The sequence below is a fragment of the Heterodontus francisci genome, unplaced genomic scaffold, assembly GCF_036365525.1.
Source record: "Heterodontus francisci isolate sHetFra1 unplaced genomic scaffold, sHetFra1.hap1 HAP1_SCAFFOLD_75, whole genome shotgun sequence".
Classification (NCBI taxonomy): Eukaryota; Metazoa; Chordata; class Chondrichthyes; order Heterodontiformes; family Heterodontidae; genus Heterodontus; species Heterodontus francisci.
Genome location: NW_027141820.1, coordinates 2,807,615 through 2,815,095, shown reverse-complemented (window position 1 = coordinate 2,815,095; position 7,481 = coordinate 2,807,615). Strand labels below are relative to the sequence as shown.

The 7,481-nt window shown below is 45.8% G+C and overlaps 1 non-coding gene across 1 annotated transcript; it reads left to right on the top strand.

The window, feature by feature from the left end:
• The first annotated feature begins 433 nt into the window (after nucleotides 1–433).
• trnam-cau (transfer RNA methionine (anticodon CAU)) lies at nucleotides 434–505 on the top strand. The gene has a single exon. It is a non-coding gene; the product is annotated as a tRNA-Met (tRNA).
• Nucleotides 506–7,481: the final 6,976 nt, after the last annotated feature.

The following is a 7,481-nucleotide window of genomic DNA, read 5'->3' as shown; positions in this document are numbered from 1 at the left end:
TGACCCGAAACGTTAACTCTTCGTTCCGATGAAGGGTCACTGACCCGAAACGTTAACTCTGCTTCTCTTTCCACAGATGCTGCCAGACCTGCTGAGTGGTTCCAGCATTTCTTGTTTTTATTCCAGATTTCTAGCATCCGCAGTATTTTGCTTTTATCTCGCTGTCTCTTGCTGGTTTGCTCAGTACCTTTCTCTGTCTGTTCCTTTCTGGGTCCTGATAATATCTTCCTGGTTTTCTGTGTGTCTTTCTCTGCCTGCCTCATTGTCGGTGCTGTTACTCAGTGTCCTTGTGTCATTGTGCAGTGAGTCCGTCAGCACGTGTGTTGCTGAGTCTGGGATTCTTGAGAAATCCGACTCCAATGCTATTTTGATAAAAACATTGGGGAAATGAACATATTTCACTAACGGGCAGCTGAAATTGAAAACAGCAGTAAGCAGAGTGGCGCAGCGGAAGCGTGCTGGGCCCATAACCCAGAGGTCGATGGATCGAAACCATTCTCTGCTATTTATGCTTGGTAATAATGCAAACAGTTCACTTTCAAAACATCAAGTGTTTACCCATAATAACAAGATGCTTCCAAAGGCACTTTATTGCAATCAGCTTTTTCCTTCCAGTGAACACATCAATCAGCAACAAATCTCTTTTGCTCACACGAACACAAGCTGCAAACACGGACCAGCCGAGTCTCTCCCACTTTGTCAACCCCTTCCTGCAGAGCCACCTCTCCACCACCAGATGGTGATGTTGGCCACAATAAAAACAGGACAAATGGTCACAGTGAGGAGACGGTCAGCAACAGAAAATAAAACAATAACAGGGAAAACCTTTACACAACAACAGGGTACATCTTTACACAACAGAAAACATATTTACACAACAGGAAATACCTTTAGATAACAGGGAGAACACAATCATACAAATGCCTTGTTTCTCCATCTCAGTCTCGTTGTCTCTCTCTCTGTCCCTCACTTTTGCTTCCTCACAGTCTATTGGTTTTCTGTGTGTTTTTCTCTCTGTCCCGTTGTCAATGGTGTTACTCAGCATCCTTGTAACATTGTGTAGCCAGGCTGAGCCTCCCAACACCTGTGTTGCTGAAATAAAAACAGAAAATGCTGGAAATGTTCAGTTGGTCTGGCAGCATCTGTGCAGAGAGAAACAGTTAACAGTTCAGGTCTGTTTCCTTAGCTCACATTAACTTTGTTCTCTCTCCACAGATGCTGCCAGACCTGCTGAGTATTTCCAGCATTTCTTGTTTTCATTATGGCACAGAGTTCCCTTTTCAAACTGACAGAATTAACCACAATAATGTACTCTGAGATTCAAGTTAAATATCAGCCCAATATTTACACACATTATGAGTTTATAAGTTTCAGTATTAATTCCCATAGTGCATCCTGACATATACATTAGATATAACATAACATAAGAACAGAAGAAATAGGAGCAGGAGTAGGCCATTCGGCCCCTCAAGCCTGCCCTGCCATTCAGTAAGATCATGGCTGATCTGCCCCAGACCTCAACTCCTCTTTCATGCCAGCTCTTCATAGCCCTCAACTCTCCAATATTTCAAAAATCTATTTACATCCTCTTTAAATACTTTCAGTGATTTAGCCTCCAATACTGTCTGGGGTAGAGAATTCCAGACATTCACTCCCCTCTGAGAGAAGAAATTCATTTGCATCTCAGTTTAAATGAGTGTCCCCTTATTCTGTAACTATGTCGCCTAGTTTGAGATTCCCCACTAGTGGAAACATTTTCTCAACATCTACCCTGTTAATAAAAACAAGAAATGCTGGAAATACTCAGCAGGTCTGGCAGCATCTGTAAAGAGAGAAGCAGAGTTAATGTTTCAGGTCAGAGACCCTTCTTCACCCTGTTAAGCCCCCTCAGAATCTTGTACGTTTCAAAAAGATCACCCCTCATTCTTCTGAACTCGAATGAATAACCTGTTTAGCCGTTCTTGATAAGTCAACCCCTTCATCTCAGGAATCAGCTGAGTGAATCGCTTTTGAACTCCTCCAATGCCAGTACATCCTTTCTTAAGTCTAAATCTCAAGTGTGATATCAGATTGAGAGAATCTGAAAGATAGTATAACCTGAGATACCAACTGAGAATTCAGTTTAAAACTCCCCCGGATTGTGAAACTAAAAGATACAATAGCAATTTAATTTGTATAGACTGTGCGTTGGATCATATTCCAGCCCTCATACAGTATCAGACTGGATGATACTGTAGCAATTCCATTAGTGCAGACTCAGCTCTACATTACAGAGCAGGGAACATATTTAAACAACAGGGAACACTTTTACACAAGACGGATCATATTTACACAACTGAGAAGACCTTTACCCAACAGGGAACCATTTTACACAATAACAGAGAACATCTTTACACAACAGCGAATACAGTAACACAACAGAGAACATATTACACAGCAGGAAATATCTTTAAAAGAACACAGGGAACATCTTTACACAACAGAGAACACAATTACATAAATCATGAGTCTTTCGCTGTCTCTTGCTGGTTTGCTCAGTTCCTTTCTCTGTCTGTTCCCTTCTGGGTCCTGATAATCTCTTCCTGGTTTTCTGTGTGTCTTTCTCTGTCTGTTCCCTTCTGGGTCCTGATAATCTCTTCCTGGTTTTCTGTGTGTCTTTCTCTGTCTGTTCCTTTCTGGGTCCTGATAATCTCTTCATGGTTTTCTGTGTGTCTTTCTCTGCCTGCCTCATTGTCGGTGCTGTTACTCAGTGTCCTTGTGTCATTGTGCAGTGAGGGTGAGTCTGTCAGCACGTGTGTTGCTGAGTCCGGGATTCTTGAGAAATCCGACCACAATCCTATTTTGATAAAAACATTGGGGAAATGAACATATTTCACTAACAGGCAGCTAAAATTTAAAACAGCAGTTTGCAGAATGGCGCAGCGGAAGCGTGCTGGGCCCATAACCCAGAGGTCGATGGATTGAAACCATTCTCTGCTATTTATGTTTGGTAGGAAGACAAACAGTTCACTTTCAAAACATCAAGTGTTTCCCCATAAAAGCAAGATGCGCTCGATTGCAATCAGCTTTTTCCTTCTAGTGAACACATCAATCAGTAACAAATCACTTTTGCTCACACGAACACAAACTGCAAACACGGACCAGCCGAGTCTCTCCCACTTTGTCAACCCCTTCCTGCAGAGCCTCCTCTCCACCACCAGATGGTGATGTTGGCCACAATAAAACCAGGGCAAATGGTCACAGTGAGGAGACGGTCAGCAACAGTAAATAAAACAATAACAGGGAAAACCTTTACACAACAATAGGGTACATCTTTACACAACAGAAAACATATTTACACAACAGGAAATACCTTTAGACAACAGGGAGAGCACAATCATACAAATGTCTTGTTTCTCCATCTCAGTTTCGTTGTCTGTCTCTCTCTCCGTTCCACACTTTTGCTTCCTCACAGTCTATTAGTTTTCTGTGTGTTTTTCTCTCTGTCCCGTTGTCGATGGTGTCACTCAGCGTCCTTGTAACATTGCGTAGCCAGGCTGAGCCTCCCAACACCTGTGTTACAGAACATAGAACATAGAACAGTACAGCACAGTACAGGCCCATCGGCCCACGATGATGTGCCGAACCTTTAACCTCCTCTAAGATCAAAACTACCTACATACCCTTCATTCTACTATCATCCATGTACCTATCCAAGAGACGCTTAAATGTCCCTAATGTATCTGCTTCTACTACCACCGCTGGCAGTGCATTCCATGCACCCACCACTCTCTTGTGTGAAGAACCTACCTCTGACATCTCCCCGAAACCTTCCTCCATCACCTTAAAATTATGCCCCCTGGTGATAGCCCTTTCCACCCTGGGAAAAAGTCTCTGGCTATCCACTCTATCTATGCCTCTCATCATCTTGTAACCCTCTATCAAGTCACCTCTCATCCTTCTTCGTTCCAATGAGAAAAGTCCCAGCTCCCTCAATCTTTCTTTGTAAGACATGCCCTCCAGTCCAGGCAGCATCCTGATAAATCTCCTCTGCACCCGCTCTAAAGCTTCCACATCCTTCCTATAATGAGACGACCAGAACTGAACACAATATTCCAAGTGTGGTCTAACCAGGGCTTTATAGAGCTGCAGCATAACCTCGCGGCTCTTAAACTCAATCCCCCTGTTAATGAAAGCTAACACACCATACGCCTTCTTAACAACCCTATCAACTTGGGTGGCAACTTTGAGCGATCTATGGACATGGGCCCCAAGATCCCTCTGTTCCTCCACACTACCAAGAATCCTGTCTTTTCGCCTGTACTCTGCATTCAAATTCAACCCTCCAAAATGAATCACTTCACACTTTTCCAGGTTGAACTCCATCTGCCACTTCTCAGCCCAGCTCTGCATCCTGTCAATGTCCTGTTGCAACCTACAACAGCCTTCCACACCATCCACAACTCCAGCAACCTTCGTGTTACCGGCAAACTTGCTAACCCAGACTTCCACTTCCTCATCCAAGTCATTTATAAAAATCACAAAGAGCAGAGGTCCCAGAACAGATCCCTGCAGAACACCACTGGTCACCGAGCTCCAGGCTGAATACTTTCCATCTACTACCACCCTCTGTCTTCTATGGGCCAGCCAATTCTGTATCCAGACAGCCAACTTTCCCTGTATCCCATGCCTCCTTACTTTCTGAATGAGCCTACCATGGGGAACCTTATCAAACGCCTTGCTGAAATCCATATACACCACATCCACTGCTTTTCCTTCATCAATGTGTTTTGTCACATCGTCAAAGAATGTAATAAGGCTTGTGAGGCATGACCTGCCCCTCACAAAGCCATGCTGACTGTATCTAATCAAACTATGCTTTTCCAACTAATCATAAATCCTGTCTCTCAGAATCCTCTCCAATAATTTGCCCACTACCGTCGTAAGACTGACTGGTCTATAATTCCCAGGGTTATCCCTATTCCCTTTCTTGAACAAGGGAATAACATTTGCCACCCTCCAATCATCTGGTACTACTCCAGTGGACAGTGAGGACGCATAGATCATCGCCAAAGGCGCGGCAATCTCTTCCCTCGCTTCCCTTAATATCCTTGGGTATATCCCGTCTGGCCCCAGGGACTTATCTGTCCTCATGTCTTTCAAAATTTCCAGCACATCCTCCCTCTAAACATCAACCTGTTCGAGCATATCAGCCTGTTTCACGCTGTCCTCACAAACGACCAGGTCCCTCTCACTAGTGAATACTGAAGCAAAGTATTCATTTAGGACCTCCCCTACCTCCTCCGACTCCAGGCACAAGTTCCCTCCACTATCCTTGATCGGCCCTACCCTCACTCTGGCCATCCTCTTGTTCCTCACATAAGTGTAGAACGCATTGGGATTTTCCTTAATCCTACCCGCCAAGACTTTTTCATGTCCCCTTCTAGCTCTCCTAAGTCCATTCTTCAGTTCCTTCCTGGCTACCTTGTAACCCTCTAGAGCCCTGTCTGATCCTTGCTTCCTCAACCTTAAGTAAGCTTCCTTCTTCCTCTTGACTAGCTGTTCCACATTTCTTGTCATCCAAGGTTCCTTCACCCTACCATCCCTTCCTTGCCTCATCGGGACAAACCTATCCAGCAGTCGCAGCAAGTGCTCCCTAAACAACCTCCACATTTCTGTCGTGCATTTCCCTGAGAACATCTGTTCCCAATTTATGCACCCCAGTTCCTGCCTAATAGCATTGTAATTCCCCCTCCCCCAATTAAATATTTTCCCATCCCGTCTGCTCCTGTCCCTCTCCATGACGATAGTAAAGGTCAGGGAGTTGTGATCACTATCACCGAAATGCTCTCCCACCGAGAGATCTGCCACCTGGCCTTGTTCGTTGCCAATCACCAAATCCAACATAGCTTCCCCTCTAGTCAGCCTATCTACATATTGAGTCAGGAAACCTTCCTGGACACACCTGACAAAAACTGCTCCATCCAAACTATTTGCACCAAGGAGGTTCCAATCAATATTAGGGAAGTTGAAGTCACCCATGACAACAACCCTGTTACTTCTGCACCTTTCCAAAATCTGCCTCCCAATCTGTTCCTCCGTGTCTCTGTTGCTATTGAGGGGTCTATAGAAAACTCCCAATAAAGTGACTGCTCCTTTCCTGTTTCTGACTTCCACCCATAATGACTCAGTAGACAAACCCTCCTCGATGACCTCCCTTTCTGCAGCTGTGATACTATCCCTGATTAACAATGCCACTCCCCCACTTCTTTTACCTCCCTCCCTATTCCTTTTGAAACATCTAAACCCCGGAACATCCAACATCCATTCCTGCCCCTGTGATCTCCAAGTGTCCGTAATGGCCACAACATCGTAGCTCGAAGTACTGATCCATGCTCTAAGTTCATCACCCTTATTCCTGACACTTCTTGCATTAAAATAGACACACTTCAACCCATCATACTGGCTGAAACTTTGCCCTGTCAACTGTCTAACCTTCCTCACAGACTCTCTGCACTCGGTATCTGCCTGTTCAACAGCTACCCCATCCACTGATCCATAGCTCCGGTTCCCATCCCCCTGCCAAACTAGTTTATACCCTCCCGAAGAGGTCTAGCAAACCTTCCGACCAGGATATTGGTGCCCCTCCAGTTCAGATGCAACCCGTCCTTCTTGTACAGGTCCCACCTTCCCCAGAAGGTATCCCAATGATCCATGTAACTGAAGCCCTCCCTCCGACACCAGCTCTGTAGCCACGTGTTCAGCTGCACTCGCTCTCTGTTTCTAGCCTCACGAGCACGTGGCACCGGTATCAATCCTGAGATTACTACTCTGCTCGTCCTGCCTTTTAGCTTCCAACCTAACTCCTATATTCGCTTTTCACGTCCTCATCCCTTTTCCTAGCTATGTCATTGGTACCGATATGGACCACGATTTCTGGCTGCTCCCCCTCCATCTTAAGAATCCTGTAGACTCGATCTGAGACATCCCTGACCCTGGCACCTAGGAGGCAACATGCCATCCGGGAGTCTCGTTCGCGTCCACAGTATCTCCTGTCTGTTCCTCTAACCATAGAATCTCCTATTACTATCGCTCTCCTATTCTCCACCCTTCCCTTCTGAACCGCAGAGCCAGGCTCAGTGGGAGAGACCTGGCCGCTGTGGCTTTCCCCTGGTAGGTTCCCTCCCACCCGACCGTACCCAAAACGGTATACTTATTATTGAGGGGAACGGCCACAGGGGATCCCTGCACTGTGCGCCTATTCCCTTTCCCTCCCCTGATCGTCACCCAGCTACCTTTATCCTGTGACCTAGGTGTCAGTACTTCCCTATAACTGCTCTCTATCATCCCCTCTGCCTCCCGCATGATCCGAAGTTCATCCAGCTCCAGCTCCAGTTCCCTAACGCGCTCTGTGAGGAGCTGGAGTTGGGTGCACTTCTCACAGGTGAAGTCAGCAGGGACACAAGTGGTGACCCTTACCTCCCACATCCTGCAAGAGGAGC